Below are 13,252 nucleotides of genomic sequence, written 5' to 3'. Positions count from 1 at the left end.
CTGGATAGGCTTGACTGAAACTTACATTTTTATTTTTAGGCTCTTGTATCAAAAACTGGAAATAAGTGAAAGTGATTCATCTCTGAGTAGAATTAAACTCGCATCTGAAATGTAAATGTTCATATACCCAGATTCGAGAAATATATTTAATTTAGCAAATGGCAATATTAGAGGAATTTTAAAAGAATTTTTATTCCCTTGTCTTTCCTTCCGTTATTATAGCATATTGCTAGAAAAATTGTGAATTACTTTCATTCATTTTACTTTCATGGTTCTGATAACATACTATCGTTTCTATGGTAACGTCTACCTTAGTAGGTTTAAATATCCCTAATAGAACAGGGAAATATATCATAAACACTGTTACTATATAATTGTGAATACAGCATTAGTGAAATACTGAATTCAAATATATATAATATATATACAAGTCAGCCTGCCCCAAACAAACATAGAGCTGGTATCCCTGTTGCTCCTAATGGAAACACCTTCGAGGGTGTTCTATGCTGTCCCTATGTGGGAGAACGGAGAAGCTGAAGTCCCTTCAAAATAAATGCAACAGTGCTTTTAAAATAAAATCAAACAAGTCGTGCTACCATTAGTGTAAAGAAAAAGGTGACCCAATTAAACCCGACGCGCGTTTCGGTGCGTCTGCTGCACCTTCGTCAGGGGTTGGAAATACCTCTGTCAGTGGAAAGACTTTTAAATCCTAAAAAGCCAATCATCTGGATAGACCAATCACCCAATAAGTGACAGCCGATGTATGCACGGAGCATACTGTGGGAGGAGCAAAGGGCCGTCAGCTGATGCTTCTGCTGAACGATGTGTCAGCGTGTGCGTCTGCACCCACGTGGGTATCCAGGGGCGGAGCTACAAGCGGCAGAGAGAGGAGAAGGCGGAGTTTGCTCCTCCCTTGCTCCAATCCGGCTCAAGTGTGTCGGAGAAGTGGGCGTACAAAGGGAGAGGGGAATAAAGATAACAATAACAATATGACATCTATAAGAAGTGGTGAAATGTGTTATGCCAATAGTTCAAAACGGCAAACCATAGGAACAGATAAAGATATGTGAATACCGGACCAAATATTTTAGTCCATATAGACTTAAGCAAGATGTCAGATTTCTAGGACTAAGATGCTGCATACATATATGTGAAGAAAGTATATTATGAGGGTTCACCTGAATCTCTATGGGTACATCATCTGGTGATTAACCATATGTTCTCTTTGAGGTAAAGGGCGAAGTCCGCATACCTTATATATCTTATGTATGTCGTGTGTAGTCATAAGCATCTAGAGTTATCTTTAAATCCCATGTAATGTGGCTAGAGTAGGAGATGATTCCACGTTGAATTCTAGAGGTAATATTAAAATTAATAATAAACGTGATAACAAATAATGATGATTAGAAATGGTGTGATTAAATTGTCAAAAAATTAATAAAGTGAAAATCCTATAATTGGATAGATGGCATTATTAAGTTCAGAGATCACTAATGAAGGGGGAGTAGGAGAAACCTTCATTCAATCCTATAGGGGACAGTGTGTTGAGGCGATAAATCCAGAAGCACTCTCGCCTCCTAAGGATTTTGTCCAAATTCCCCTTCCTTTTATCAAGTTTGACCAATTCCATACCTAAGAATTGAAGTACGGTATGGTCACCTTGATGAAAATTCTTGACATGTCTGGATACTGAAGTTTCAATGTGTCTAGTGGTTTTAATGGAATTTATATGTTCCAAAATCCGCCTTTTAAATTGTCTGAAAGTCTTGCCCACATATAGCTTGTTGCATTGGCATTTTATCAAGTAGACCAAACCCTTAGAATTACAATTAAAGAATGAATTCGGGTAGAAGGTATCAGTCTGTTTACTGTTAGGGAAACTCTTAGAATATTTGCAGATGAAATCACAAGCTTTACATCTGCCGCATTTATATGTCCCTAGCAGTTTGTTGGATAGCCAGTGAGTAACAGTCTTCTTAGACTGTTTAAAGTGGCTATGTACAAGGGATTTTTTTGCTCTCTATACTTGCTCTACCTCTGGTACTGGCTGTCTTGCTGCATTGGGGACTTTTTTTCTCCCACCATATAGCAATAAGGACAGCTGAGGCTCTTTATTTAGAAGTCAGTAGGTAGAGCTGCCTAGGCTAATCTCTTTTTTTTGTCTTCCCAAATATGAACAGCACAGAACACCCTCGTAGGTGTCTCTATGAGTTACAGGGATATTTGCTCTCTATATTTGTTTTACCTCCGGCACTGGCTGTCTTGCTGCATTGGGGACTCTTTTTCTCCCATTATATAGCAACAAGGACAGCTCAGTGTACCTTGGAAGGTACCCTATACAGGAGCCTTAAGGTTACACCCTTGGGCTCTCTATGCAGGAGTTAGGAGTCCGAGCTATTTTTCTGTAATCTCTGGGGATTCACTTACCAATAGTCCTCTTTAAATCTGTTACTTATTTTGTTATTTTTTGCCCAGTGGTATTCAGCTCCTATAGTTTATTGATATATTGTATTTAGCCCTACTCATTACATTCCAATTTCAAGTGTACTCTCTCCTTTTTATTTACTAATAAAGTTAGTTTGATTTATACGGAGCCACTTTCTGGATGTATGCAAATACTTAATATCATGCTGTATATCATTTGGTGCTTGTTTTAGGTTTAAATGGTACAGTGCTTCTCGGTGTGGTCATCATATTTATTATTGTCCTATCAATTGTATCTAAAACCAGTTTAGAATCTCTTTCTTGTTATTTAGATTCTATCTTTTTTTCTTTGCCAAATACTTTAATCCGGGTTTAAGCCCTTTACTGGTGGATCTGGAACCACCATTCTGACCGTGGGTGTCCCAACACTCTCACATTCAGTGTGAGTGGTTGATACACCCTTATGTTCTTTTTTCTAATCTATTTTATAGGGTTTATGACCCATTATTTCTAAGGTCAGTCCTTTTCAGAGATCACTAATCCAATCATCTTCTAAACATGGCTGGGTTTCTCTCAAATAAAAAAGACTCCTCTGTTTGGTGTCATGATGCAGATCAGGTATTCTCTGAATCTAATTTAAATATTGAACAATCCAACTATACCTTGACTGCTGGTTTCAATACATTGTCTAACCTGTATAAACAACAGATAAGAACAAGTTGGGAAATTGCCTCGCTTGAAAATTACCTCAAAAAAGGACTTATACCTAGAGGCCTGAGGGTTCCCACAACCCCTTCTAATCATGTTGACGAGGATGATTTCATTAAAGAGTGGGAGGAAGCAGCTGGTCAATGCTCAACCCGCTTTATGGAAATCATATGCAAATATGAAAAGAAGAAACTTCTAGACATAGAGATCAAGGTTGATAAAGAAATTGACAAGATTGATCAATTTAAAACAGATCCCACTTTTGTCTCTAATGAAACTAAATTGCAGAATAACCTAGAAAAATACCAGATTATCATCAAGCAGAGGAAACACCAAAAATTCCTTAGAGATCATAGGGATTTTAAAACTGGCAATGTATATAAAAAATTTCAACGGAGGAGAAGAGTTGATAGTGACCAGGTATCCACCTCCGAGTATGAGACAAGTGGCTCAGATACTGATTCCCAATCGGTCCCTTCCACCTCCACTGATCAAAATAGAAGCATTCTTAAAAAGGGGGTTACTTTTTTAGAAAAGAACCAGGGCGAAGACCGCCCCTTTTTGAGACCAAGACCAAAGAGACAATCATACCGGAGAAGTCGATTTTAGAGAGAGACCAAATAGTGAATTTATCCAAGTATACCTTAACCCAGGCAGAAATTGACTTGTTAGGAAGGGGTTTATCATTTGTCCCAGTCCCCAGACTTGACAAGTTTACCTGGGTTAAAGATATACATTTATTTGCCCAAAAATTGTTACTTCATAAAACACACGTTTAAACGATGAAAAGAAGGCGAAAGCCTTGGGTCTTGATCCTAAGGATTATCAGCTGATTTTACTCTTAGCAGGACTTTTGGAAGAAAGTGATCCCGTTGCAAACACATTATGTCCCCTTACAGACCTTTGCCGTAAAAGTGAATATTGCCCAAGAATGGGAGACTCTAAATATATAGAGACCTTTGTAGAAATGGTTTGCAAGGACATTGATGCATTATCCCCTTTGAAGTGTATTCACAAGCCAAACTCTAATTTTTATGGTGTTGAATTAAAAGCCCTAAAAAGTCTTCAAGCAAGGGAAGAAATAACTATAAAATCCCTCCGACAAAGGGGGAAACATAGTAATTCTAGATACTTCACACTATGTCACCATTACTCAAAAAATCCTCTCCTATAAAATCCTAAAAACAGATCCAACCAATACTTTCTTGATAAAATTGAAACAAATTTTACAAAGGGGCCTTGATGATAAACTGATCTCTAAAAAAGAATATGACTTTATGCTTAACATGAATCCACGCATTTCTACATTCTATAGCCTACCCAAAATTCATAAAAGGTATCAAGACCTCACGGGTAGACCTATAGTGTCAGGAACTAATAACCTGACACAAAATGTTAGCATATATTTGGACCATATTCTACGGCCTCTTGTAGAAAAACTTCCCTCCTATCTAAGAGACACCAAACAAGCATTGGCACATTTTAATACCTTGACCATACCTATGGACTCCATGCTTTGTAGCCTAGATGTGGAGGCACTGTACAGCTCAATCCCTCACATCATAGGGCTTAAACATGTACAGTATTTTCTTAGACAGAGAGGCCCACATTTATATCTTCACAGTGAATTTGTCATTGAGTTGCTACACTTTGTATTAACTCACAATTTCTTCCTATTCAACGACATATTTTACCACCAGGTGCAGGGTACGGCGATGGGGACGTCTTGTGCGCCCTCATATGCCAACCTGCACCTGGGATGGTGGGAAGAACAAATAGTGTTTTCAGCCAATCCCAATCAATTTGTTCAATATATCCTCTCTTGGAAGAGGTATATTGACGATATTATGATTGTGTGGAGAGGCACCACAGAAGACTTTACCAGCTTTGTACAGTCACTTAATGATAATGACTTAAATTTAAGATTCACATCAGAAATGGGCACGCCGAATCTTAATTTTCTGGACCTCACCTTGATTCCAAACACAAAGGGCATCATTAAAACTGACCTCTTCAGAAAAAATACGGCTACTAATAGCCTACTCAATTGGGGAAGTCACCACCCCACCCCTCTGAAGAAAGGCATACCAACTGGACAGTATCTACGCCTTAGACGTAATTGTTCCGATGTCCAAGATTTCAAAGTGAGAGCCATTGAATTGCGTGCAATGTTTCGGGCTAAGGGCTACCCACACAAATGCCTCAAACGGGCTTACCATAGAGCCCTTTTGACTGATCGGAAAGATCTAATTAAAGAGGTACCGCTATCCCCAAGTAAAAACAGTTTTAACTCCAAACATGTAAGAGTAATTGCCACTTTTGACGCAGGATGGGAGCAAGTTAAATCTATTTTAAATAGATACTGGCCCCTACTTAAACAAGATGAACATCTTAAAGAAGTCCTCCCCACAAATGTGGCCCTGATAGCACGAAGGGGAAAGAACATCAAAGACACCCTTGTACATAGCCACTTTAAACAGTCTAAGAAGACTGTTACTCACTGGCTATCCAACAAACTGCTAGGGACATATAAATGCGGCAGATGTAAAGCTTGTGATTTCATCTGCAAATATTCTAAGAGTTTCCCTAACAGTAAACAGACTGATACCTTCTACCCGAATTCATTCTTTAATTGTAATTCTAAGGGTTTGGTCTACTTGATAAAATGCCAATGCAACAAACTATATGTGGGCAAGACTTTCAGACAATTTTAAAGGCGGATTTTGGAACATATAAATTCCATTAAAACCACTAGACACATTGAAACTTCAGTATCCAGACATGTCAAGAATTTTCATCAAGGTGACCATACCGTACTTCAATTCTTAGGTATGGAATTGGTCAAACTTGATAAAAGGAAGGGGAATTTGGACAAAATCCTTAGGAGGCGAGAGTGCTTCTGGATTTATCGCCTCAACACACTGTCCCCTATGGGATTGAATGAAGGTTTCTCCTACTCCCCCTTCATTAGTGATCTCTGAACTTAATAATGCCATCTATACAATTATAGGATTTTCACTTTATTAATTTTTTGACAATTTAATCACACCATTTCTAATCATCATTATTTGTTATCACGTTTATTATTAATTTTAATATTATCTCTAGAATTCAACGTGGAATCATCTCCTACTCTAGCCACATTACATGGGATTTAAAGATAACTCTAGATGCTTATGACTACACACGACATACATAAGATATATAAGGTATGCGGACTTCGCCCTTTACCTCAAAGAGAACATATGGTTAATCACCAGATGATGTACCCATAGAGATTCAGGTGAACCCTCATAATATACTTTCTTCACATATATGTATGCAGCATCTTAGTCCTAGAAATATGACATCTTGCTTAAGTCTATATGGACTAAAATATTTGGTCCGGTATTCACATATCTTTATCTGTTCCTATGGTTTGCCGTTTTGAACTCTTGGCATAACACATTTCACCACTTCTTATAGATGTCATATTGTTATTGTTATCTTTATTCCCCTCTCCCTTTGTACGCCCACTTCTCCGACACACTTGAGCCGGATTGGAGCAAGGGAGGAGCAAACTCCGCCTTCTCCTCTCTCTGCCGCTTGTAGCTCCGCCCCTGGATATCCACGTGGGTGCAGACGCACACGCTGACACATCGTTCAGCAGAAGCATCAGCTGACGGCCCTTTGCTCCTCCCACAGTATGCTCCGTGCATACATCGGCTGTCACTTATTGGGTGATTGGCCTATCCAGATGATTGGCTACTTAGGATTTAAAAGTCTTTCCACTGACAGAGGTATTTCCAACCCCTGACGAAGGTGCAGCAGACGCACCGAAACGCGCGTCGGGTTTAATTGGGTCACCTTTTTCTTTACACTAATGGTAGCACGACTTGTTTGATTTTATTTTAAAAGCACTGTTGCATTTATTTTGAAGGGACTTCAGCTTCTCCGTTCTCCCACATAGGGACAGCATAGAACACCCTCGAAGGTGTTTCCATTAGGAGCAACAGGGATACCAGCTCTATGTTTGTTTGGGGCAGGCTGACTTGTCCTACTAGGAGTTATTACCTCCTTAGACTCTCTATTTAGGAGTTATTTGGTGAAGCTGTTTATGCTAATCTCCTCTCTGGTTCCCATATAGGGACAGCATAGAACACCCTCGAAGGTGTTTCTGGGAGTTACAGGGATTTTTTTGCTCTCTATACTTGCTCTACCTCTGGTACTGGCTGTCTTGCTGCATTGGGGACTTTTTTTCTCCCACCATATAGCAATAAGGACAGCTGAGGCTCTTTATTTAGAAGTCAGTAGGTAGAGCTGCCTAGGCTAATCTCTTTTTTTGTCTTCCCAAATAGGAACAGCACAGAACACCCTCGTAGGTGTCTCTATGAGTTACAGGGATATTTGCTCTCTATATTTGTTTTACCTCCGGCACTGGCTGTCTTGCTGCATTGGGGACTCTTTTTCTCCCATTATATAGCAACAAGGACAGCTCAGTGTACCTTGGAAGGTACCCTATACAGGAGCCTTAAGGTTACACCCTTGGGCTCTCTATGCAGGAGTTAGGAGTCCGAGCTATTTTTCTGTAATCTCTGGGGATTCACTTACCAATAGTCCTCTTTAAATCTGTTACTTATTTTGTTATTTTTTGCCCAGTGGTATTCAGCTCCTATAGTTTATTGATATATTGTATTTAGCCCTACTCATTACATTCCAATTTCAAGTGTACTCTCTCCTTTTTATTTACTAATAAAGTTAGTTTGATTTATACGGAGCCACTTTCTGGATGTATGCAAATACTTAATATCATGCTGTATATCATTTGGTGCTTGTTTTAGGTTTAAATGGTACAGTGCTTCTCGGTGTGGTCATCATATTTATTATTGTCCTATCAATTGTATCTAAAACCAGTTTAGAATCTCTTTCTTGTTATTTAGATTCTATCTTTTTTTCTTTGCCAAATACTTTAATCCGGGTTTAAGCCCTTTACTGGTGGATCTGGAACCACCATTCTGACCGTGGGTGTCCCAACACTCTCACATTCAGTGTGAGTGGTTGATACACCCTTATGTTCTTTTTTCTAGACCATAGTAGGAGGCTGATCAGGAAGATCAGAGGATCTCCCCTGCCGACCGATGCAGGGACAGCGCTATCCAACAGCCGACCGTGCTGCGTGCCACAACTGATTAAATATCGTACTCACTGGTCTGCGACCCTTCAATCCACCAGAGGAGGGAGAGAAAGACCCAGGAACTCTTGCCTGCAGCTCCACCGGGTCCTATAGGTTCCTTTTACAAGGTTGGCACGTTGCTGCAGTTACCATGGCAACACGACAACCAGAAGTCGCAAGAGTGAACTTGAGACGAGAGCAATCTCGCCACATTGCATTGGAGAAGCCTGGTTGCCCGCCTGCTGCCTTTGGACTATGGACCAGACTTTAAAAGGCTTTATTTTTCCCTGCAGAAAGGCTATTTCGTGCCTTTCTGCCAGGGTGTTCAGTAGAGTTTATCTACCGAACAAATTGCCGAAGGCGCGACCACTTGGGAGCTGGAGTGTGCCGCCAATTGACCGCCCTGATGCTGCGGTTAACCGCAGCTTAATTGAAGAATGCAGGGTGGTCTTTGTTCGTTTACCGAACACGTGGCGGCGGCGGCCATTTTAAAAGTCCAGTACAGCCAGCGGTGTTCGGCGCTTAAACTATGGAACTAAAAACTGACACTTATTTGCACGAACACCGCTGAGCCGTCCGCCGCCTGGTTCTTATTCGTACAGATCTAACGAATACATGTTCATCCGGTACTTTTGTTATGTGAATGCGTTAACCCAGATAGCTATGTCATGGAGCCTATTCGTGTAATTAAAGACTTTGGCTCCATGGCAATTGAACTGTGTGAATAGGATCTGAGCGCTATTCGGTAGTTTTGTGCGCTCAGATCCCAGCTATCTGGAGATGTGTGACATGTCTGTGTTTTATGTATAAAATATGACTGTGTATTTTAAAGTGTTTTAATGTTTTTGTGCCCACCACGTGCATAATGGCGATTTGCCTTTGTCCTGGGAGATAATTGAATTACTTCTCAATTATCTCCAGGGCAGAAGGGAGGAAGCCAGGATGCATTGTGGGAAAGTATTGTGACTGTATGTCCTAAATTGATACCTGTCTGTCTTTTGTTACAGTTTCCCATTTGGTCCCCTAGGGGAGTGTCCACCAAGTGGGAGACCTGCATAAATACTGGGCGGGTAGCCCATAATAAACCAGACCACTGCTTAACTCTCAACACGGAGCTCTGTCTCGTTCTTGGGGGGGATTCACTGTATGCTGTTAGAGACTGATTGCCAGGAGTGTAAGCCGCTTGGGAGCTTTTCCTGTTTGTCTGCTAGCAGCTATTCGTGAGGTTCCGGTTCGGGAGTTTGGAGTGCTACCTTATTCCCTTGTATGCAGTTCGGGAGTTTGGTGCATTCACTTGTATTCAGTTTGGGAGTTTGGTGTTCTGCAGTAGCTGTGCCTGTGTCTCTGGAAGAGAAAGATCTACTAAACGGCTTTTAACCCCTTGTCTGCTGAAACAATCCGTTACAGAACTCTAGCCCAATGCACTGCAGGCTACGGTTCACTCACCACCAGAGCTTCCAAAACGGCAGGCGCCTACTCTGCTTCCGGGTCGGGAGGCAAGGGAGGGATCTTTGCAGCAGCTCCCCTGTCCTCCCGCGAGCAAGCTGTGTGGAGCATTGCCGCGCGTTACCATGGCAACGCTCCACACAGCATCGCGCGGGAGGACAGAGGAGCTGCTGCAAAGATCCCTCCCCTGCCTTCCGACCCGGAAGACTGCTTGCCACCACCGGACCACCAGGGATGGCTGTGTCCCCCCCTTCCTTTATTAGAGGTAAGAAGGAGGAAGGGGGGGGACTAATTTAATATACTTTTTTTTATTACTTAAATACCCCCCCATAGAGCACCCCTACCCCCCCACAGACAGTACCCCTACCCCCACCCCCCCACAGCACCCCTACCCCCCCACACACACAGCACCCCTACACCCCCCCCCACACACACAGCACCCCTACCCCCCCACACACACAGCACCCCTACCTCCCACACAGCACCTCTACCCCCCACACAGAACCCCTCCACAGCACCCCTCCCCCACACACAGCTTCCCTCCCCTCCCTTACACCCAGCATCGCTCCCCACCCCTACCTCCCATACACAGCAGCCCTATCCCCCCACACACAGCAGCCCTACCCCGCACATAGCACCCCTACTCCCCACAGCACAGCACCCCGTCCCCTGCACAGCAGCCGTACGCCCCACACAACACAACACCCGTCTCACTCACACACACAACCACACCACCCCTCATACACCCACACAACCACAGCACCCCTCATACACACACACACACACACACACACAGCACCCCTCATACACACACACACACACACAGCACCCCTCATATACACACACACACACACAGAAACCCTCAATGCCCCTTAAACTACACCCCTCAATGCAGTATGTGTGTGTATTCAGCAGTCTGTGTGTGTGTGTGCGCGTGTATTCAGCAGTCTGTGTGTGTGTGTGCGCGTGTATTCAGCAGTCTGTGTGTGTGTGCGCGTGTATTCAGCAGTCTGTGTGTGTGTGCGCGTGTATTCAGCAGTCTGTGTGTGTGTGCGCGTGTATTCAGCAGTCTGTGTGTGTGTGCGCGTGTATTCAGCAGTCTGTGTGTGTGTGCGCGTGTATTCAGCAGTCTGTGTGTGTGTGCGCGTGTATTCAGCAGTCTGTGTGTGTGTGCGCGTGTATTCAGCAGTCTGTCTGTGTGTGCGCGTGTATTCAGCAGTCTGTCTGTGTGTGCGCGTGTATTCAGCAGTCTCTGTGTGTGCGCGTGTATTCAGCAGTCTGTCTGTGTGTGCGCGTGTATTCAGCAGTCTGTGTGTGTGTATTCAGCAGTCTGTGTGTATTCAGCAGTCTGTGTGTGTGTGTGTGTGTATTCAGCAGTCTGTGTGTGTGTGTGTGTGTATTCAGCAGTCTGTGTGTGTGTGTGTGTGTATTCAGCAGTCTGTGTGTACTCAGCAGTCTGTGTGTACTCAGCAGTCTGTGTGTACTCAGCAGTCTGTGTGTACTCAGCAGTCTGTGTGTACTCAGCAGTGTGTGTGTACTCAGCAGTCTGTGTGTGTGTGTACTCAGCAGTCTGTGTGTGTGTACTCAGCAGTCTGTGTGTGTGTGTACTCAGCAGTCTGTGTGTGTGTGTGTACTCAGCAGTCTGTGTGTGTGTGTGTGTACTCAGCAGTCTGTGTGTGTGTACTCAGCAGTCTGTGTGTGTGTGTGTACTCAGCAGTCTGTGTGTGTACTCAGCAGTCTGTGTGTGTGTGTACTCAGCAGTCTGTGTGTGTGTGTACTCAGCAGTCTGTGTGTGTGTGTGTGTACTCAGCAGTCTGTGTGTGTGTGTGTGTACTCAGCAGTCTGTGTGTGTGTGTGTGTACTCAGCAGTCTGTGTGTGTGTGTGTGTACTCAGCAGTCTGTGTGTGTGTGTGTGTACTCAGCAGTCTGTGTGTGTGTGTGTGTGTACTCAGCAGTCTGTGTGTGTGTGTGTGTACTCAGCAGTCTGTGTGTGTGTGTACTCAGCAGTCTGTGTGTGTGTGTGTGTGTGTACTCAGCAGTCTGTGTGTGTGTGTGTGTACTCAGCAGTCTGTGTGTGTGTGTACTCAGCAGTCTGTGTGTGTGTGTGTGTGTACTCAGCAGTCTCTGTGTGTGTACTCAGCAGTCTGTGTGTGTGTGTGTGTATGTACTCAGCAGTCTCTGTGTGTGTGTATGTACTCAGCAGTCTCTGTGTGTGTGTATGTACTCAGCAGTCTCTGTGTGTGTGTATGTACTCAGCAGTCTCTGTGTGTGTGTATGTACTCAGCAGTCTCTGTGTGTATGTACTCAGCAGTCTCTGTGTGTATGTACTCAGCAGTCTCTGTGTGTATGTACTCAGCAGTCTCTGTGTGTATGTACTCAGCAGTCTCTGTGTGTATGTACTCAGCAGTCTCTGTGTGTATGTACTCAGCAGTCTCTGTGTGTATGTACTCAGCAGTCTCTGTGTGTATGTACTCAGCAGTCTCTGTGTGTATGTATTCAGCAGTCTCTGTGTGTATGTATTCAGCAGTCTCTGTGTGTATGTATTCAGCAGTCTCTGTGTGTATGTATTCAGCAGTCTCTGTGTGTATGTATTCAGCAGTCTCTGTGTGTATGTATTCAGCAGTCTCTGTGTGTATGTATTCAGCAGTCTCTGTGTGTATGTATTCAGCAGTCTCTGTGTGTATGTATTCAGCAGTCTCTGTGTGTATGTATTCAGCAGTCTCTGTGTGTATGTATTCAGCAGTCTCTGTGTGTATGTATTCAGCAGTCTCTGTGTGTATGTATTCAGCAGTCTCTGTGTGTATGTATTCAGCAGTCTCTGTGTGTATGTATTCAGCAGTCTCTGTGTGTATGTATTCAGCAGTCTCTGTGTGTATGTATTCAGCAGTCTCTGTGTGTATGTATTCAGCAGTCTCTGTGTGTATGTATTCAGCAGTCTCTGTGTGTATGTATTCAGCAGTCTCTGTGTGTATGTATTGCATTTGTTGGAGATACTAATAAATATAAGCTTAATTTGATCTATTTATATCATTATTTAAAATTTGTATTATTGAACTCTCTGCTGTTGTGTTCTTTTAAAACAAAAGTTGTTAATTAGTTCGGACAACAGTACGAGTTGTTTTTTCTAAACTTAAACCTCAGTATTGAGGTTTAATTGCCGTGTTGGCACTTTAAGGAAAAAAAAGTTGGCATGTATTGCGGTTTGGGCACTCGGGCTCAAAAAGGTTCGCCATCACTGACCTATTATATATTTGATGTGTGGCACAAGACAATTCCTCTTCAAACAATGCAGCCCAGGGAAGCAAAAATGTTGGACACTCACTACATTCCTGACATACACACTCTGCACCCCCTATGTAAATACTATATCCCCTGTATGCAAATACAAACACTACAGCCCCTAGGCATTCATGCCCTCATTCTCTACAGTCCCATGCCACACATTTTACACCACAAACAACTGAAAGACTTATTTACACAACAATCATGCACAACACTTTTCTGGCCCTTTTGCCCTAAGAT

This window comes from Pelobates fuscus, chromosome 7, assembly GCF_036172605.1.
Source record: "Pelobates fuscus isolate aPelFus1 chromosome 7, aPelFus1.pri, whole genome shotgun sequence".
Classification (NCBI taxonomy): domain Eukaryota; kingdom Metazoa; phylum Chordata; class Amphibia; order Anura; family Pelobatidae; genus Pelobates; species Pelobates fuscus.
Note: the sequence above shows the minus strand (reverse complement) of the source record.